Raw genomic sequence first — 21,530 nt, 5'->3', positions numbered from 1 at the left:
TCAAACTTATTCTATTGCTTACTATTGATTTCCCAGATGCTGCCTTGGTCTTGTCTTCATTTGCACTGCATGGAGTTTTACAGAGGTACTTTGTATACACATCTTTGGAGTGCAGAGTCCTCCAGACATCCCAGGAGCAGGTGAAAGACACTTCACCCCCAACATGACCAGTTATGCTGAGAGTTGTCTCCACAATACTCCACACTACAATAACCAAGGAAACAGCTTATCAGTATGACACACAACTTAATGTAAACATTTATTGAAGCACAGTATTTATAGACGTACCATTAAGGTGCACTTGTATGTATGAATCACCAATCATTTCAGGTCTATCCAGTCCACAGAAGTAGGTGCCAGAGTCTAACTTGCTGAGTTTAGTGATGGATACAAATAAGTCTTTTCCTGAGTTTGTCAAACTTATTCTATCACTTACTACAGTTTTACCATAATCTGCCTTGATAATGATGTCTTCATCTGTGCTGCATGGATTTTTACAGAGGTACTTTGGATACTTATCGTGGGTCCAGACATCCCAATCTGAGCAGGTGAAATTCACTTTACCCCCAACATAACCGGTTATGCTGAGAGGTGTTGTCTCCATAATACTCCACACTACAAGAGATAACCAAGGAAACAGCTCATCAGTATGACACACAACTTATTGATTGACAACATGATGTGAGGAGTGTATTTTTGCAGAAGCTTTTAACATGCTCCACACAACAGTGGACAGACAAAGGATGAGACCGAGACATTGAGAGCATCATACAGACACTCAGAGACAGAGACAACAACACAGGCAGAGAGACACAAGACAACAAGCAGAGGTCACTCACCAGAAAGCAAACAGTAAATGTAGACATTTCTCATGATGACAACGAGCTGCAGGTGACTTGTTTAAATCTGGAAAGAGAGGATTTGTGACTTGCTCATGCTTTGAAAAAGGTCTAAATGTCTTTACAATGTGTCCTAATAATAATAACCATCCAGACATTTGTTCTCCTCCCTCTTCCTCTGACCTCTACCGCAAACATGCTCATATGTATATGTTCACACGGTAGTGTGTGACCCCACACACACACACACACACACACACACACACACACACACACACACACACACACACACACACACACAGTTTTGGTTAGCCTCACTCGGTCGGTTAAGATTCACAGACTCTTTAGACTTGTGATGTGACCTACAGTAGTTACAGTAGAACTTGAACATGCCATTACAGTCATTCAACATGACACTACTCCTGAACAGTGAATAAAAGATAGTCAGATAAGAGTCAAGACTATCAGTGTGTGTGTGTGTGTGTGTGTGTGTGTGTGTGTGTGTGTGTGTGTGTGTGTGCGTGCGTGCGTGCGTGCGTGCGTGCGTGCGTGCGTGCGTGCGTGCGTGCGTGCGTGCGTGCGTGTGTGCGTGCGTGTAACAATATGATGGTGTGTGAAATGAAATATGGCCTCTCCCCCTCTCTCTCTCTCTCTCTCTCTCTCTCTCTCTCTCTCTCTCTCTCTCTCTTTCTCTCTCGCACGCACACACACACACACACACACACACACACACACACACACACACACACACACACACACACACACACACACACACTCTTACACAATCTTCGAATGGTACAGCCTGTAACCGCGCCTCCTCGCAAAGGCTTGCAACAGGAAGATTGAGGGCTTATTTACGTGACTGCAAAGGCAAAACGGAAGTGCAGGGGGGGAGGTGAAGCATGACCTTTATTTTCTTCGTATTTTGACAGCCTAATAGTAGGCTTCGTATACAGTATGTATCTATTAGGCAGAAGCATGCGGTGTTCATTTTGACAGCAAATTTTGATTTGGGTTTAGTTAGCGTTTTGACCGAAATTATTTTTTTTCTTCAAATTTACAGTTGATTTAGTCGACCAGGCTTTGAAGGCATCGTAATGCTTGATTTATACTTAGATGTGTGCCAAAAATAGCCGATTTACAAGCTCACAATGCTTGGCAGATTTTCAGAGTGTGACAACGCAAAAACAAACAAATACAATGACATGTCTTAGTTCCACTGGATCTCTTCTCCAGTAGTCCCTCCCTACCATTTTTGTCTGGAATGTATTTGCTGAAGAAATTGTCAGTGTATTAATTAGTTATGTTGACGGTGAAAAAAGGTAGACGACCAACCTTTTTCATCAGAGTTTTAGTCTACGAAATTAACACTAGGCAGAAGCATTTGGAAATTGTGTGCGCCATCAGTCTCTCTCTCTCTCTCTCTCTCTCTCTCTCACTCTCTCTCTCTCTCTCTCTCTCTCTCTCTCTCTTTCTTTCTCTCTCGACAGACTATAAGCAATCTATGTAGGATACTGATGCATGCCTTCAATAATATTTCTGAACCTGAATGCAAAACCATGTTAACACATGGTCTGCTATTTCAGACTCCTCAGAGGAAAATACAGCCATTCTCAGAAGCCACATAATGCAAACCACAACTGTTCCACTTTCAACACCAGTAGAATTTCAGTTTCTGCTTTCCCTTGGAATCTAATATGAATCTATATTTTCGCTTTTCATTCACACCTCTGTTGCTCTTTTAAAATACATTCTGTACATATGTTTTGTTTTACAAAACATGCAAATCACCATTGTCACTATATTGGTTGGTTCTCTCGTGGGAATTTGGCTTTGGTTGAGATCTCAGTCACTGGCCATTACTTTCCAATTCTATTATCATGGTTGGGCGGATCATTACGCACAACACTAGAAAGGGCTGCTCCACAGAGTGCCAGGCTTGGTGGCTTACCCAGTTTTTCATGCAAAAATCACCATCCTATCCTATCCTATCCTACTGACAAGGCCTCCAAAGTACGTCCGGGGTTGGTCAGCACAGGATCACTCCACTTGCCTCGAAACTTGCCACATACTGTTGATCAGAGCTCTGGCTATTATTTAGGCTTCTTACCCCACCTTGATCAGTGATCAGACTCAGCATGACTGATTCCCCGGTAGGCCAATCAGACCCTCAGCTTGACTTGGCATGGATTCGCATGACGTTTATGCCGGACTTCATATGACGTGTGTGCAGAGAAGGCTTCCCTGATAGGCCAGGAGGAGAGGAGAGGAGAAGAGGAGGGGGAGGAGAGGGAAAAAAAAGTTTAACATCTAGATGTGAGGGCCGCGAAGCCAAACCTCTAGTTTTCACAATACATAATGGTCATCATCATTTAGGAGGTTTTACCTCTAGAGGGCAGCTAGATAGATAGAGGTTTTCCGGCTTGCATTCAGCCAATCAGATGTCTCCTTCCCTTCCTTCCCTTTCAACCAATCACAGACCAGACTGAGTATCCAGAAGTCCCTAATATAAATGAGTAAAGAGTACTGCACAAATTATAAACACATTGAAAACAAAACAATTATTATTGATTTGTCTCCCTCCTGTGTCCAAACATGGGTTCATAGATAGCCCCACTCATAGGTTATTAAAGCAGACTCTAGCTCAGGGGTATTCAACTACAAAGGCCAAGATGGTCACATTTAAACCACAAGTAAAGTGAACGGACAATGTTTTTAAAACATACTCTTTATAGTTTTATTCATTTCACTTTGCTTATGTTTGATATGCCTTGCTATTGCTTCCAATGCTTTCCAATGCATCATAAATATGAAAAATAAAAACAAACTAGAAAAAGTGCTCCTCGGAGCACAGGTCTCCGCCAGGTCAGGTACGTTATTGTGGCCTCCTGGTGGCGCTATAATAGGCCAATGTGAAAAGGGTGCCATTTATTCTTAGGTCTTTCACGGCAATCAGACACTGCATTCATGATTTGAGGCATTTTGTTCCAAAAATGTGTTTTGCTAAATTAGACCTGCTGGTGGCGCTATAACAGGCCAATGTGAAAAGGGTGGCATTTCTTCCTCGGCCTAGTGGGAATGTGCGTGTGAAATTTCACATAAATCGCAAGCTGCGTGCATAGTTTGAGGCTTTTTGTTCAAAACGGACCAATCCTGCAAACTTTGGAAGCCAACCATAGGCAATGAGGATGGAATATGGGAAATCGGACAGATTCGTGTTGATCACATGACTATAGAGATACTGTGTACCGATTTGCAGGACGTTTGGATAAAATCTGTAGGAGTAATGTAAAAAAAAAAAAAGGGTTTTGCACAAATCTGCCTCCTGGTGGCGCTATAACAGGCCCATGTGAAGAAATTGGGGTAGAGGTTCTGAATTGGCATCCAGGGAGTGTGTGTGCACAGTTTCGGAGCGACCGGGCCAACGGTGCCGGAGATTAGCTGGTAACACACAGACAGGACGGACACACGGACACACACACACACACACACACACACACACACACACACACACACACACACACACACACACACACACGGACGGACGGACGGACGGAGGGTAAAACATACTCTCTCGCCATGCCTTCGGCCTGGCGGAGACAATAATCCATTAAAAAAACACATACGTGTAGGTAGCTTATAATATACAATAGCATTGTAATGCATCCCAAATAAATATTAAAAGAAGCAGCAATTATAGTAAAACAAATTTAGTGGGTAAATGGTTTGTCTTAAGTATTTTTTTAAATGCACCCCAAGCCATCATGACATATAGGGGTTATTTTCACAAGTCAGGGTAAGAAATAATTGTTTGTGCTTTTTCTGTCTTTATTGACAGTATAAAATAGTAAAATAAATGCGGCGAGAGAGAGGAGGAAACAAATAGTAAGAAGAAAATCAGCCTGACTCTGTGAGTCTGCATTCTTTTCATAGGTCCTTTCAAATCTGGTTGTTGCTCAGGGGTCGCTGTACTGATAAAGTCTCTCAGTTAGACTGGAATGTTTTTTTTCTCCAGTCTAATTGTCTTATTATTCGCATGGCAAAGAATGAGAGATCATCCAAACAAGTCAGGATTTTCTGCACTCACTGGATTAATGCAAAGTACACTTTCCTTCAGAACACAGGACATAATGTGTCATGCTTGCCTCCTTGTGTCCTTCCCTTGTTGTTAGGATGTTGGTTGTGCTGCAGTTTTAGTTCCTCAAACACGGCCCTCTCCACTCCAAACGTATAGGTGTGACTGACAGTGAAGTGGCTGCACGTCACAATCAAATGGATTCTCTGTGAATGCCAGCAGCGGCTTCATGGCCACAGTAACAGTAAGGAGTGGGTGAAAATGAACCTGGTTGAGACTGTAGAACAGGAAAGTGAGTGAAATCTACTTCCAGGAGCTGCTGTGTTTGAAACACAGCTACATCATTCAGCATTGTCTGCAGAATCTTTTGTTTCCTGTGAAGTTTCAGATTGAGTAAATTCAAATTACACATTACATCAGCCAGGAAAGCTGTATGATTGATTGTACATAAATCTGATCTTCCAGGGGCGCCAGTAAATCGCCCCTGGCCTTGTAGCAATTCAAAGCAATCAAGGACCATCCCATGACTAAGCCATCTGACCTCATGCATTGCCAAGACAGTGAATACAATTTCAAACTTTTGAAAGTAATGAAATGGATGTGCTACTAGTACAGCTGTTAAGCTCATTATATGGAAGGTATTGTGCATTTTATGATAGAAGCATGAAACTTTCAGGATATCATCTACATACCCCAAGGTTTGATTTCAGACGTGGAAGCACTTTCAGATTGACCTCTGGTGACCTTGAGCGGTCATTGACCTCAGAATTGCATTTTTGCCGCTTTTTGCACCATTATTCTCCATTATAATAATATATATGCTTGTTAAAATGACTGTCTTATTCTAATACATGAAAAATGAAAGCTAATAGTCACTCTACAGAAATGGTGATTATTACTATTACGATAGTTCTGTTATGACATTGTTATGACATTAAAAACATCTATTAGTGAGAGAGCAGCAGCAAAATAAAGAAAAACAACATTGGTAAGAAAGTGCTATTGCATTCAAAGTGCAATATACTGTAGGTACAATGCTATACAAAGGTGCTATTCATCTCATGTTGGTTTTGGTTTTGGGGGCAGTATATGGTGAGCGTTCAGGGGGCAGATCTCATATGGAAGGTATTGTGCATTTTATGAAAGAAGCATGACACTTCCTACAGTGTTTCTATATATCATGAAGTTTGTTTTCAGACGTGGAAGCATTTCTGAATTGACCTCTGAAACTTGTCAGAGGCTGTACACATTTCGGGCTGTCAAACCATGTTGGAAACCCCCATAAGGCCCATGTTAAACCCAGAAATGTTGTTTTCTGTAAACCTTTATGATTAAAATGTCATCTAAAGGCTTAGCAGATGAGTTTAAGCTTGATTCCTGAAAGTCGCATATTGGGCAATTTGAGTAATAAGGCATAATCAGCAAATGAATCGCTTAATGAGCTAATTTCCTGGAAATTACTAATATTTTGCATCCAGTTAACTTATAAGGTGACTTAAGAGTCAAAGTCCATGTTTGTGATGGCCAGAAATTCATCTATTATCATGGTGAAGTCATGCAACCTTTCCTCATTTGCACAATTTGCATAAAGTCAAGGTGTTTTGCATAAACACCTTGAGAAATCACTGAAGATCTTTGCCATTAAGTATGAACCCCACACTGGACCTCAAGCTCTATGTCATGACATGTATAATCCATTTGAGTGACTGGAAGTGCGATATAAGTCTGGCATCATGCGGGGTGGCTCATAAGGTAGAGCAGCCTCTTGGAATCCGAAGGTTCCAGGTTCCATCCCTGGCTCCTCCTGTCTTTGAGCAAGACACTGATCCCAATGAGCAGGTAAGGGTATTGTATGTTTCCTCTACCATCGGTGTGTGAATGTATGGGTGAATATGAAGTACATTGTAAAGTTCTTTGAAGAGTCAGGAAGACTATAGGCGCTATTTAAATGCAGTCCATTTACCATCATCCATCCCGGCATGATGCCTACTGGCACTATGATGTCATTCCTTGGTTGCAGTGGAACATTGATGAACATTTCTGGGATAAAAGCATTGCTTGCGATGGCTTCATTCTCAATGGTAAATCCTGGACAAAATACACTGTGCTTATCGGATGCTTGTGGTTGTCCTCCTCCAAGCACCTGTTAGGATGTGATACTGTCTCCTATCCTGTGAGAAGGGCCAGGTATATGCTTAAAGTACTTGTAGAAATGACTAGTCTCAATACAGTGCTTGGGGAACTTGATGCCACGCACAGTGACCTAAAAGATACCAGTGCAGAGTTCTTCTTCGCATTATATTGACATACGAATATGATTCTGCACACAGTATACTGCATGTTCATCTGCAGGTCATGTTGTGGAAGGTTGCAGATCAGAGCGAGCCACTTGCAGAAGAAAGAGACATCACTACATTCGGGTGGGAGGTTGCTAAAGGAGGGGCTGTCATGCCCGCTGTTTACTCCCTGGCAATGGCTCCAGCTGCAGCTACAGAGCATTGAAGGCACGCAGCGAAATAAACTGCAGATAGCATTCTGTAAGACTGACTATGTATAATTGTGAAGGAGGTGAGGTCCACTACAACCCATTCACAAGAAGGAGGGCCATAGCTGAATGAGTAGAGAGGCCACCTGGGAAACAGATGGTCCCAAGTTCGATTCCCAGCCCTGACAATGTGTCGGGTGTATATAAGCAAGACCCTTAATCCCTAAGTACCCCCCGACCTCATGTCTGACCACTTGAGCAGCATTACTGAAGCAGAAGTCTGAATTTTGCCATGGTCTAAGATGAAGACAACAAAGATGAGGAGGCTGGAGGGAATAAGGAGAGAGATGATGAAGAGAGTGAAAAAGACCATTGAGTGTGAGATTATGATTCTAAGTGTACTCACTCAGTTGCTTACCAGTGACATCATCAGTAGGCAGGTTTGGTCATTTCAAACAAGATTTCAATTCTTTAATTTCATTTTTTATTAATGCGAGAACAATGGCTTCTATTATAGCATGCAAACTTTCCAGGAATATAAAGCCTGCCGTTTATATTAGCTTGGATTCCCCATCGATGTCACTGGTAGACAGGTTTCTGACAGAAATAGTACCATATTATCTCCCACCATATCCTTGAACGTCTGCCATCTGGTAGGAGGTTTAAGAGCATCGGGACAAGCACCAGTACGCGGTCCAAAAGTTTCTTCCCCCAAACCATCAGAACCCTGAACGCTCACCATATACTGCCCCCAAAACCAAAACCAAAATGAGATGAATAGCACCTTTGAATAGCATTGTACCTATATTGCACTTTGAATGCATTAGCACTTTCTTACCAATGTTGTTTTTCTTTATTTTACTGCTGCTCTCTCTCTCCTAGATGTTTTGAATGTCATAACAATGTCATAACAGAACTATCATAATAGTAGTAACCACCATTTCTGTAGAGTGACTATTAGGTTTCATTTTTCATTTATTAGAACAAAAAAGTCATTTTAACAAGCACATATATTATTGTAATGGAGAATAATGGGGCAAAAAGTGGCAAAAATGCAATTCTGAGGTCAATGACCACTCAAGGTCACCAGAGGTCAATCTGAAAGTGCTTCCACGTCTGAAATCAAACCTTGGGGTATGTAGATGATATCCTGAAAGTTTCATGCTTCTATCATAAAATGCACAATTGGTTTGCTTAACAGCCTTACTATACCATAAAATGTACTCTTTGTGTCACAGAATTGTCCACCTCTCAGCTTGCTGCACAATTGCTCTTGATGCAAAATGCAGTGTTACTGTAAGTGAGAGTCAGGCAAGTTTGGCATCTTTTCCGAGCAAAGCAATCAACACTTTCTCCTTTTCTAACATTAACACAGTGCCCATCTGTAGTAACAGAAATTACAGTCCATAAGTTTCCTGTAGTTCAAGTCATATTGTCCCCTCCAGCTGATGTCAATGACCCCGTTAAGACTGTCAAATACCTAGTCAGACATTACCAAGTGGGGAAGATAGAGTGGTGTGAATGCCTTTGTTGTTGTTGTTAGTTTGGCTTTTGTTTTGAATTTCTTCAGTTCTTTATGCATTTGTCTTAACCTGCATTAGGTAAATACTAAATAGACATTTGCATTGTGTCTGCAAATATTAATGTTCTTAGATGGTGTTGTGGTATCGTTTCAAACATGGCAACATGATATAACCACAATATTCCATCTAAATTGGTAAACACTGGAAGGTCTAATATTGTACTGGGTGATTTTTGAGTTCTACAGTTGCTGGTGCCATCTGGGGGGATGTGATCATCAATTTGCATTCCCAAGCACTCTAAAAGTTCTGGCCATGGTTTAAGTTTCGAAGCCCAGGTGAGTGGGGGTCTGGGCAGGAAGAGATTTGAAGTCTGATTAAATCAGTCACACCCTGAGGATCCTGGTCTTTGTTCTGCAACAGCAGAACCCAGCTTTAGGTGTGAACTCAAAACAAATCACAGAGCCAAGTTCTTTTGTTAATCAGGAGGTTAAGGTGAGGAGGTAGGCTCTCCAATCCCTTGACCTCAACAGGCGACGGTGGGACCGCAAGGTTCCGAGGGCACGTTAAAGACTTAATATAGTGCTGGGGAGAAGTACTGAAGGCCCCCGTGTCTAATGAAGAATGAGTTTACATTCTACCGTGGTTTCGTCTAGTCGATGTGCCGACTGCCGCTAGTTGTAAGGCAGCACATGGTGCGTGGATGACAGTCCACACCTAACCGGGGAGACCGTCGGGGCTCACGGTTACAGGCAAGGCTGGTGAAAACGGTTAAAGTTTCTATACCCATAGCGAGAATGGGATAGGGATCAGACCGTCGGTTTCCTGCTCAGAGTGCCAACCACACTTTGAGTAAGGGATCGCTATCGACTGGGTCACCGGCCGGTCGGGTCGCAGATAGGCATTAAATCCATGAAGAACTCAGTGAGGAGGACTGATTGGTCGCCGCGCCCGGCTCAATGTACAGTCAGGCCATCATAAGCTGAAAGCGAAAGGACAGCTAAGTAGGCGAGTGATGCTCCTGTGATCGGTGTCTTTGAAAAGAAGACACCGGGAAGCAGGAGGCTGAGATTTTTGTCCAGGGGAGCCTGGGTAGGGACCTCAGATGGAAAGGGGTCCAGCCTGGGATTGCGCCCTGTTGAGGGAGATCCGAAGGACTTAAGTGGATTTCAGTACCATTGTTTTTATGCAAGGGTGGTGGTCAAAGTGAAACATCTGTTACTCGGTCTCTAAGATAGGGGGCAGAGATGAAGTTAGGTAAGGTCATGCAGACTGCAGATTGAATTTACACTGTATTATTCTGATTTCTTGGTAAAAGCTTATTTTGCATTAAGTAGCACAGTGTGAAAACATATGAGAGGAATAAAGTGGATAACTCTGACCTGTGCTGTAAACCAAGCGAAATGTCATTAAGGAAAAGATTCAGTCTGGAGTAAATGTTGCTTGTATTGACCCATTGTATTTCTAACTGTTGTTTGCAACTATGAAGTATAAAAGTGTGTGGATTCATTCTAAAGCTTGAGAGATGCTGGATAAGAATTAGCAACCACGTTATATTTTGAAGTACTGTGTCTAAGTATAATTGATAACTTGTATGTGTCATATAAGGGAATACATTCAAATGTGTGATACCAGGAGGTAGGCGGGGACTCGACCACGACAACAACCCTGTCAGAATGTACTTGTGCTGGGATAGGCAGACAAAGGGATTAGGGGCTGGGCTAAAACTACCTGACCCCTCCCATTGTTGACAGGAGGTAAACAGTGTATAAAATGTTGTGCTTTGTATGTGACTGGGCGCGCTGCTGATCGGAACCCACATGGCAGACGTCCAGTCAGGCTGAAATAAATGATGCTTGACCTAAAACCTTGGACTCTGGATCACTCCTCTACTTTGAAGCTTCTTTTCCAGGAAACTGGTATTAATAGCCCGCTCTTGGGATCGAAAATATACAACATTAATGGCGTTGTCGGCAGTCGTCTTAATATTCTTTCCTTCTTTTATGGAGGACGGGGTATGCGAGAAGAACCTGATTTTTTGTGGTTTTATTTTTGATTTTAAGGGCGATGGGCTGGTTTTCTGGAGAAGGGGTTTTTGGGGGGTGGATCCAGGGCCCAAGGTAAGTGTGCTTTGTGGCACAAAAATGCTTCTTGAGCCGGTACAGGCCTTGGAGCTAAAATTGTTCTAAATTATACCTTATAGCGATATATAGGCCTTCATTTTCCCAGAATCGTTTGACTGGTGAGCAAGAATAGGAGAGCTTCTTTCGAATTGATTTTGGAAAAAACAATATTAGTGTGTGTGGAGGTTTTGGCGCCCCTTGAAGTGTTTCAGATTCGAATAACCTGGGTGTGCAAGACAATGGCTTATTTATCTTGATTTTCTTGAAATCTTCAGTCAATTGCAAGTCAGTTAATAGTGAATATATTCTGATATGTTTACAAGATGTTAAGTACAAGAAATTTACTGAGTATTTGCAGAGGGGGAGATGATTAGCCTGGTCAAAAAGCTCATTTTACTCGTCTTTGGGTCCTTTCACAGGAGTGTTAAATGCTTGCATATTTTTTTAGGAATCATTTTTCCCTGTGATAATTGACTATATCCAGAGCTGCTGTGCACAAAAGTACTGAGGTTACGAAAAGTGCTGGCTTTAGGGGACATGTTAATGTTATTGTAGGATTTTAACACCTCGTTCTGACTGTTCCATATTCTTTCGATCTGAGCTAAAAGGCAGTGAAGTCAAAAAAGCTATTTCTAATCGAGTGTGGAGCTACTGGTGGTAGTGTTTGAATTTATAACAATATCATAGGACTTCATATTACAGAACCGTTTGATCAGTGAGCTAAAAGGCAGTGAAGTCAAAAAGAAGTTTATTTCAACTCGGTTCAGTAATCAACAATAATAGGTTGCATTATAATACAATGACATTTAGAACAATATCAATTCGCCTTCCAAAATCGACGAGCTGTGAGGAGAAGGACAGTTTGCTATGGTCGTTTTTGAGAGTTGAATGCACTGTAAATACGGTTGAAGTGCAGCAGCAGGACTTTGAATAATGTAAATAAGAACGTGAACGCACATGTACGCACGCACGCACGCACGCACGCACGCCACTGCGGTTGGCAATAGGACTTAGCCCAGGGTCCGATTATAAACTGAGGGTGAGTGTACAATTGCCTTTAGATATCGGCGCGCGATGGACTTCGAGTGCCTTAGCCCGGCAAGAATCCTGGGTTTAGTTTTGGAACGCTCGAACGAACGATGAGTAAGCCTTGCATGTACCTTGGGAACAATAGAAAATATGATGTAAATATGAGAATTACTCTCGCCATAAGTGTGAGACTCAGTTGAGAGATCATTGATGGCTTACCAGGATAGGGTTGGAATCATAGGAAGATATATTTTGTGGTGTTCTGCTTGGAGAAAGGAAAGGTACATGGACCTCGAGGCATTGTGAATTGTTGTTTTTTTCCCTAAAGCACTAGAATATTTTGTGATCGTACAGGAGTTTTTTTTGGTGTTGAACTTTGTATGTGTTACGTTCGTAATGCGACTTTCTTTGTGACCGTTTTGCAAGCGGCTACTTCCAGGATTATGGATGGACTTAATTATGTAGACTTTTCGGTCTGCTTGGAGATGAAAACGTCTTCGTGGGGTCATGGCTTTTCGGCTGTGTAATGATATCTTAATTATCACATTCGTGGTAAGGTTACTTGTTGGTCTTGTTAAAGTATGTGTTGAGTCTTTGTTGTGGGGGCGAGTGGCATGTCTGTGAGTATGTGTGTTGGAGGTACAATGAGGAGATTTAGATGATCAGAGGCTGCGCGCGGTGGACGCAAGGAGCGTGTGATTATTCTTACTTTGATTCTGTGTCTGTGTTTGTCTCGTGCGTGGATTTTTGACGAATGGTCTGTGATAAAGTGTGTGTATGTTGGGGATAAAAGTGTGTGTGAATGTGTGTCGGCGAGCGGTCGTGTGTTTGTGGCGCATTTTGCGTCTTGGGGAGGTAGTTTTATTTTTATTTTTTGTTGGACTGGATGTTGAGAGTTTTTCGGTGCTTGGAGTAGCTTGGATCCGGTGTTGTTTTTGAGATAGATTGGTGGATTTCATTTTTGTACAACATATCTTTTGCAAAGAGTGTTGTAGAGGGGTGAGATGAAATGATTGTTTAAATATTTAACTGATGAACAGAAACATAACGATTTAGTCTAAACGATAGTGAAAATAATCTTTGAACTGTTAAAGTAATCTACAAAATAGGATAGTAAGAAGTGAATTTAGAAGAAATGAAAATTGGAATGTTACAGTATAATTGAAATAATAAGAGCAAAGGGTAAAATTTGATCAACAATAGATTTGTAGATGTTCGTGTGAAGATATTTAAATATTGAGAGCTAAGGTTTTATTATATAGGATTGATTCGATTTGATTTATGCTTCATTTATGACGGCTTAATTATTTAACTGGTCTAATATGTTGTTATGAGTGTGTTGTCCTTTTGTGTCGAATCAGGGTTGTTTTTGGAGAGACTGCAAACCGGGGAATGCATGCCTTTGGAGATCCTGTTATCTGGCCAGAAACAGAGTGGAGAAGCATAACATGGCCACATTAGGATCTGTTGGTGTTACTTTAAATATTGAGGGACATGTGATATAGCTTGCATGTGTGCTTCGACTAAAAAGATACACTTTATTTAATTGACTTAGCCGTGAATAAGTAATTAGACAGTGTTGATTTAAAATTATGATTTGGATATAATTGAAGGTTAAAATGTAGGAACTAGTAAGTAGAAGTTTCACTGGCTTTATGATTGCAGGGGTTTGGGGGTTCATTCTAAAAAACACCTGAACTACTGCAGCAGGGAGATATTTGTGATTCTTATTTTGCTAAAGGGAATTAGATTGTAGTTTATTAAATAGGAGATCTCAGGACAGAGTCATTGGTGGCCTTTGATGGCCAAGAGATGAAGGAGGTACACTTTTTCGTTCAGGTTTTTAAAAGGACATAGACTTTTCTCTTTTGTGCTAAAGTGTAACTGTAAAATTTGCCTTAAATTGAGTGACAGCGTATAAACAGTTCCCGGTCTGGATCACTATCCTTTTTAATCTCACGGATCGAGTATAATATTTAGAGTTTCGATAAGTGAACTAAATACTTAATTCAGTGGTTCACCACTGGGGCTAAAATGGGCTGGACCTCTCATTTGGCTAAAGAGACAGATTGCATTTTATTATTTAGTCATACAGTATGAGATGCTCTGTGTCTGCTTTGAAATTACCACATTTTGTTTGTTTGTTTGTTTTTGTTAGGAACCAGGGAAGGAAAGAGAATCTGACGCAGTTTTAAGGTAAGTGTTGGTTGATGTGAGTTACCAGGGGTGGAAGAAGTCTTTTTCTGGTGCAGACCTAATAATTAGTATAGTTTTGGCAGAACCTTGAGGGTCACAATTAGGTGACTGGAGGGGAGTTTATCCTCAGGCTCGAGACGCCAGGATAGGAAAAGGTAGACAGATTAGATAGAAATTGACAGACAGATAGGGTGGTCTGCTTCATCTTGTTTAAAGAGACGTCACACCCTTGTGACGAAACATCACCCAGCACTGATCTTACACTGATCTTTGTAGATCTGTACTTAAGTAACATAGATTTATTAGGCTCTAAGGAGTGTACACATTTTGAAAATATTGAGAGAAAAATTCTGGTATTACTAAATCTAGGACCAAGAGGGGAATGCTTGTACAGAGAGTATTATAGTATACATTTTGAATTATTGTTAAAATAGAGTTAAATAGGAAAATTGAGCTAGAGTCATTTATGTAGGAATCAATTGGCTAAGACCTAGTTAAAATGTATTATCTGTTTGGACACATCTATTGTCATTGATAAATGTTTGATTTATTAGGAAAAGTTTAGGGAAAGTTTTGCCAAGTATTTTCATGTCAGGAATGGAGTTGGAGAAAGCTGGAGGAACTTGGAGACACAGATGGCTGATAATCCAGAGGGGATCATGGCTGAGTGGATGATGTTTAGCGTCGCTCAGGGAAGGGTCCCAGATGACACCAGACCAGACGACTGTGTGCTCCAGGTCTGGCAATATGGAGATGACTGCTACAGATGACAGAAGGTCTATCGTTTCAACACAGCCCTACAAAGTCTACTACAAGGTCCAGTTTGACAGCATGGAGCCAGGGAGGTCAACTCGTCAACTCAGCTCTACAAGTCGTCCCAGGCAGTGAACCAGGAGACGACAGGAGCAAACCAGGGGTGGTGTGAATCTTCGTCAGCTCGTCACTCATCAGAGAGGAGGGCCAGACGTGTCTCATCTGTCTACTCATCGAACTACAGGACGGCAGAAGGAGACGTCAAGCGGACGGCTAGATGGTCCCAGAGTCCAGATCTGCAGGCCTTGGAGATTCAACCAAGTTGCTGTGTCCAGGTGAAAGTCGTATGCTCTCTCACAGAGAGTTAATCCCTGGAAGCCCGCGCATGGTTGATATGCCTTTTCATCGACGCCACTATAGAGAGGCCGCACAAGTTGCCAACTACTACGCCACCTCCCCATATCAATTCCATACCACACTTTCCTCTTACTCATGCCCCATCAGGTGTCATTGGAAAATGACACTACACCCCCACCCTTCATCATTTCCACAAAACCCCTTTCTTTCCCCCTGTCTCAAGCTGTGAACAGTTTCTGATTCGATGAACTGAGGATTTGCCAGCTGCAAAACATGGACATTCAAAGAAGAAGAATCCAATAATTGCGTTGTTAGCTTAGGCGAAAAAAGAAAAACAGAATATAATTTCTGTACGCGTGGACATGAACACTTATTGTTAAAATCTGTGATATGAGGTGTTTTGACCAGTAACCCTATGATGATTGCCTTTTCAGCTTCAGTTGTCTACATAAGTACTAAGTGTTGATTCCTTTCAGGTTCTGCAGACCCATCAGGGGGTGGGTGATTGGAAGAAGCCTTTTTATCGATCATTATTTTGTTATTTCCCATGTTTGAAAGTTCCTTTGTGGTAGACGTTATCAAGTCTACCAAGAGGGGAATGTGGTATCGTTTCAAACATGGCAACATGATATAACCACAATATTCCATCTAAATTGGTAAACACTGGAAGGTCTAATATTGTACTGGGTGATTTTTGAGTTCTACAGTTGCTGGTGCCATCTGGGGGGATGTGATCATCAATTTGCATTCCCAAGCACTCTAAAAGTTCTGGCCATGGTTTAAGTTTCGAAGCCCAGGTGAGTGGGGGTCTGGGCAGGAAGAGATTTGAAGTCTGATTAAATCAGTCACACCCTGAGGATCCTGGTCTTTGTTCTGCAACAGCAGAACCCAGCTTTAGGTGTGAACTCAAAACAAATCACAGAGCCAAGTTCTTTTGTTAATCAGGAGGTTAAGGTGAGGAGGTAGGCTCTCCAATCCCTTGACCTCAACAGGCGACGGTGGGACCGCAAGGTTCCGAGGGCACGTTAAAGACTTAATATAGTGCTGGGGAGAAGTACTGAAGGCCCCCGTGTCTAATGAAGAATGAGTTTACATTCTACCGTGGTTTCGTCTAGTCGATGTGCCGACTGCCGCTAGTTGTAAGGCAGCACATGGTGCGTGGATGACAGTCCACACCTAACCGGGGAGACCGTCGGGGCTCACGGTTACAGGCAAGGCTGGTGAAAACGGTTAAAGTTTCTATACCCATAGCGAGAATGGGATAGGGATCAGACCGTCGGTTTCCTGCTCAGAGTGCCAACCACACTTTGAGTAAGGGATCGCTATCGACTGGGTCACCGGCCGGTCGGGTCGCAGATAGGCATTAAATCCATGAAGAACTCAGTGAGGAGGACTGATTGGTCGCCGCACCCGGCTCAATGTACAGTCAGGCCATCATAAGCTGAAAGCGAAAGGACAGCTAAGTAGGCGAGTGATGCTCCTGTGATCGGTGTCTTTGAAAAGAAGACACCGGGAAGCAGGAGGCTGAGATTTTTGTCCAGGGGAGCCTGGGTAGGGACCTCAGATGGAAAGGGGTCCAGCCTGGGATTGCGCCCTGTTGAGGGAGATCCGAAGGACTTAAGTGGATTTCAGTACCATTGTTTTTATGCAAGGGTGGTGGTCAAAGTGAAACATCTGTTACTCGGTCTCTAAGATAGGGGGCAGAGATGAAGTTAGGTAAGGTCATGCAGACTGCAGATTGAATTTACACTGTATTATTCTGATTTCTTGGTAAAAGCTTATTTTGTATTAAGTAGCACAGTGTGAAAACATATGAGAGGAATAAAGTGGATAACTCTGACCTGTGCTGTAAACCAAGCGAAATGTCATTAAGGAAAAGATTCAGTCTGGAGTAAATGTTGCTTGTATTGACCCATTGTATTTCTAACTGTTGTTTGCAACTATGAAGTATAAAAGTGTGTGGATTCATTCTAAAGCTTGAGAGATGCTGGATAAGAATTAGCAACCACGTTATATTTTGAAGTACTGTGTCTAAGTATAATTGATAACTTGTATGTGTCATATAAGGGAATACATTCAAATGTGTGATACCAGGAGGTAGGCGGGGACTCGACCACGACAACAACCCTGTCAGAATGTACTTGTGCTGGGATAGGCAGACAAAGGGATTAGGGGCTGGGCTAAAACTACCTGACCCCTCCCATTGTTGACAGGAGGTAAACAGTGTATAAAATGTTGTGCTTTGTATGTGACTGGGCGCGCTGCTGATCGGAACCCACATGGCAGACGTCCAGTCAGGCTGAAATAAATGATGCTTGACCTAAAACCTTGGACTCTGGATCACTCCTCTACTTTGAAGCTTCTTTTCCAGGAAACTGGTATTAATAGCCCGCTCTTGGGATCGAAAATATACAACAGTGTTTGCATATCTTCTAGTTATTGTGGGAGTGTCATAGTACCCTTCACTGTGGAGGTGGTGCTAGACAAGGTAACTGACACCTTAGAGCAGTCTTAGCAAGGTGATTGACATCAGATGGAGGGGCCAGTTTGACTTGAACAAGGAAGGTAAATTAAGGAAGGGACAACGGGCATGCGCCATGACGCTCATTGGTGGCAAACTCACACCGGAAGTTTGATGAAATACGTACACTGCAGTGAATGAGAGTCGGCTGGACCAGCTTATGAACACTATTTCTGAACGATGGGACCTTTGTCATATAATCGGTTCAGGAATATAAAATAAGTCATATCACAGGTTGTTTTGTGATCACTGGTTTTTCGATGTGCACAGTCCATAATTGTATTGAGGCATCTAAAGAGCGGCAGGCTTAGTAGTATCGCGATATTTGTCAGACTGGCAATGATGGACAGTCTCTCATCGATACTTTAGCACGTTCATAAACGTACTTTGTGCTCTTTAGATGCCTCTATAAATTATACAGTGTACACATAGAAAAGCAACATAGCAAAAAACAATGTGTGATATGTCTTCTATTATGTCTTAATTAAAATAAATGTAATCCCAGCTAGCAAAATATCGCACATTTCTGGCGTGAGGCCGTCTCCACGCCACGCCGACCGGGGCGTCCGCCGGGCGGGACACGCCGCGTCCACGCCGCGTCCTTGATCAGCGTGAGCCGCGCGTCACGCCGAGCCGCCAATCAGCCTCACTCCGGCGGAGAACGCCAACCGTGGCGTTCGTCGATAGCGGCCGGGTAGCGTAGCGCCGTCATATAATATGCTGTATATACCCCCCCTCCCTCCCTCCCTTTGGGAATCCCCCCTCCTCCCTTTCATACCCTATATTTAGCGGCCATTGTTACACCCCCCGCATTTGAGGTTTCTAAACATGTCAAGCAGCAATACAGAATAAGGTCCCCATCACACAGTTCCCCTGTATCTCTAAGTATCTGTCTAAGAACATGACATAATGCAGAAAATACATGGCCTACATGAAATAATGCAGCACAGACATTAACTCCATTGTTATGGTATTTATTAGAAAAGGAAGGCACAGAAATAATAATCCTAAAATACAAATGTATCACTTTAAAATGGCAGACAGTGAGAAAAGTATTCCACATAAAAGTATCAATGCTGTAATAATATGTGTGAAGTCAGACTGGTAATCAATAGCCTACTTAAAGTAACAAAACAAGTAAAGATACCCATTGAGCAGAATGTCCAGTAAAAAATGCATAAGAATATTAAAAAATAGGAGATCTATGGTCCATTTGTACACTCAGAGTTGCAGACCTGTAAGGGTCCATTTGGTTTCATCTGTACACAGACTTTCAGACATGTAAAGTCCATTTTGGTTCCATGTGTTACTGGTGTATGTGTTTCTAGTTAACATGCTACAGACTCAGAGCCATATCAAAGCTACTGGACAAAAGTAAACATACCCATTGAGCAGAATGTCAAGTACAAAATGCATAAGAATATTCAAAAAATAGGAGATCTATGCTGCCCTGCCAAGGTAAAGAGCAGTAACTACGAAATCAAAAATCACTGAAAAATGGGTTTAAAAGTGATTCAACTGGTCAGCCAAATGAGATATCGGCATATAAGTGATATTACACTAATTGTGCATCTGTTCTTGAGGTAATTGTTTATCCCCCAAAATCACAAAGGCTAATTTGACCTTTGGGATACTCAAATAAGTCGGCGTGTCCAAAAACGTAGTTACAGCTCTTTACCTTGGCAGGGCAGGTCCATTTGTACTCTTGCAGACCTGTAAGGGTCCATTTGGTTCTATCTGTACAGTGTACACAGACGCTCAGACATGTAAAGGTCCATTTTGATTCCATGTGTTACCGCTGTAGTTTGTCCTGGTGTACTGTATGTGTTTCTAGTTAACATGCCACAGACTCAGAGCCATATCAAAGCTACTGGAATGAATACAAAATGGGCCACTGTTCATTTAATTCAATTTTGGGTTCTGTGTGCTGGTGTCTGTCGCCCGCCTCTTCTTCCAAAGCCAATGCAGTTCCTTCATGTGGAACGTGTCACGTGAGCCACCCAACGAACGCCAACTGAGAGGGAGAGAAAGGAAATAAATTAGACAACGGTGGTGTTGGTACTTTAATAAGGACCCCTAATTTAACATGCATCAGGTCTACAGACCCTGTTAATGGCATGGCTATCTCTGAGACCCCAATTTATATAAGGGTGCGTTCGGAAATTACGCACCGGAGCACACTCGCCTATTAGTTTGTATTGGCCAGTGTGCTCAGTGCTGTATTTTCGAACGCGCCCATAGTGAAATGTATGTTAATTTAACTCAGTGTGTAGAAACCCTTGATACATTGATCAGTTCCCCTCTTCTAATGCCTCACTAAATTTCCACACCAACACCATTTTCACATAATGTTCAACTATCATGACAGAGAGGTTTCAGGGATATATGGTAAAATAAATGTGGCGTGCTGTGAGCTTGTAGATTGGCTATTTTTGGATAACTGTGTAGGCTAGTCACACCCTTACCTTGCAAAACGTGAGGTCCAAGAGGTTCTTGAATGTGGTCACTGCCCTCACCAGGTCAAACAGCGCTGCGTCTGGAACATACAGACACAGGGAGAGTGTGTAAGTAATCAAACCGTTTTTGTTTTTTTAGTCAGGCTCTACTTTATACTGTTATGCTGTACATTACTTCTAGACTCATGTTAAACCTACCATGGTTTTATAAGCTTGGTCATCACAGATGCTCCTCGATCTCTTCATCCCCACTGCTGTGACTCAGGAAATGACAAGCAGAAACAGATCTGAGAAAGAAAGAAAATTAAAAAGAAAAAGAGAAGGGTTAGACACAATCAAAGCCATATCATGCTCCATCGCAGGAAAAAACTACAAACAGTAACATACTAATATCAATGCAGGGTCTTAACGTTTTCTGGGGCCTGCATTTAGCTGCTAACCAGTGTTTAATAAAGTCATGTTTGTTGTTTTATTTTATGTAAAGGCTCAGCAACATCAGAACTCCACAATGAAAATATATAATCGTTGCCTTGTGCCTTCATACCTGAGGAGAACTCCTCTTGTCCAAAATGGTACAGCTGGGTTCCATGATGCTAACCTGGAGGTTATGCTGTATAGAGAGAAAGAAAAGAGAAGGAAAAAATACATTTAAGATTTCGGCTGTGGCATAAGATTGCAGATTGGCTATTTTCAGCAGCCAGTTCATTTAATGTAAAGCAAAATAATTAAGAAATTAGCAGCCGTGTGTGTGTGTGTGTGTGTGTAAGCTTTTAGCTTAATTCTGCCTTATTCTAGCCTTCAGCTAACATGAGCTCGGCGATCTATATAAATAACACAGATTTACCTACCAATCCATCGATCAACAGTTAGTATCATAACTCTGTGACGTGATTAAAAGTAATGTGGGTAGCAAACAAGAAAAGTCTAGTCAGTTAGCTAGCTAGCCAGCTAGCATGCAAACAATGAAACAGACAGTGGGGGATGGGCTGTGCACCGTGCATAAACCTAAAATAAGATCGAATAAAACTATTATTACTGGCGTAAAAGTGAATTGACATATACATAAAGACACATAAAAGCTAAAACTCACCTCTTGGCTCGGAAAAATAACTTTGTTTGCAAGCTCTGGGCAGGAGTTACTGCCGACCGTCCACTGCAGTTAAAAAGGTCCGCCTT

At 42.1% G+C, this 21,530-nt stretch overlaps 1 long non-coding RNA gene across 1 annotated transcript; it reads right to left on the bottom strand.

The window, feature by feature from the left end:
• Positions 1 to 19,606: 19,606 nt before the first annotated feature.
• LOC311037671 lies at positions 19,607 to 20,646 on the bottom strand. The gene is made up of 3 exons (XR_014599990.1): positions 20,553 to 20,646; positions 20,364 to 20,434; positions 19,607 to 19,912 (listed from the first exon to the last, which is right to left on the bottom strand). It is a non-coding gene; the product is annotated as an uncharacterized lncRNA (long non-coding RNA).
• Positions 20,647 to 21,530: the final 884 nt, after the last annotated feature.

This window comes from Gymnoscopelus microlampas (genome assembly GCF_963454915.1).
Source record: "Gymnoscopelus microlampas genome assembly, chromosome: 2".
Taxonomy (NCBI): domain Eukaryota; kingdom Metazoa; phylum Chordata; class Actinopteri; order Myctophiformes; family Myctophidae; genus Gymnoscopelus; species Gymnoscopelus microlampas.
The sequence above is the reverse complement of the archived record's forward strand: the minus strand, read 5'-3'. Positions and strand labels throughout refer to the sequence as shown.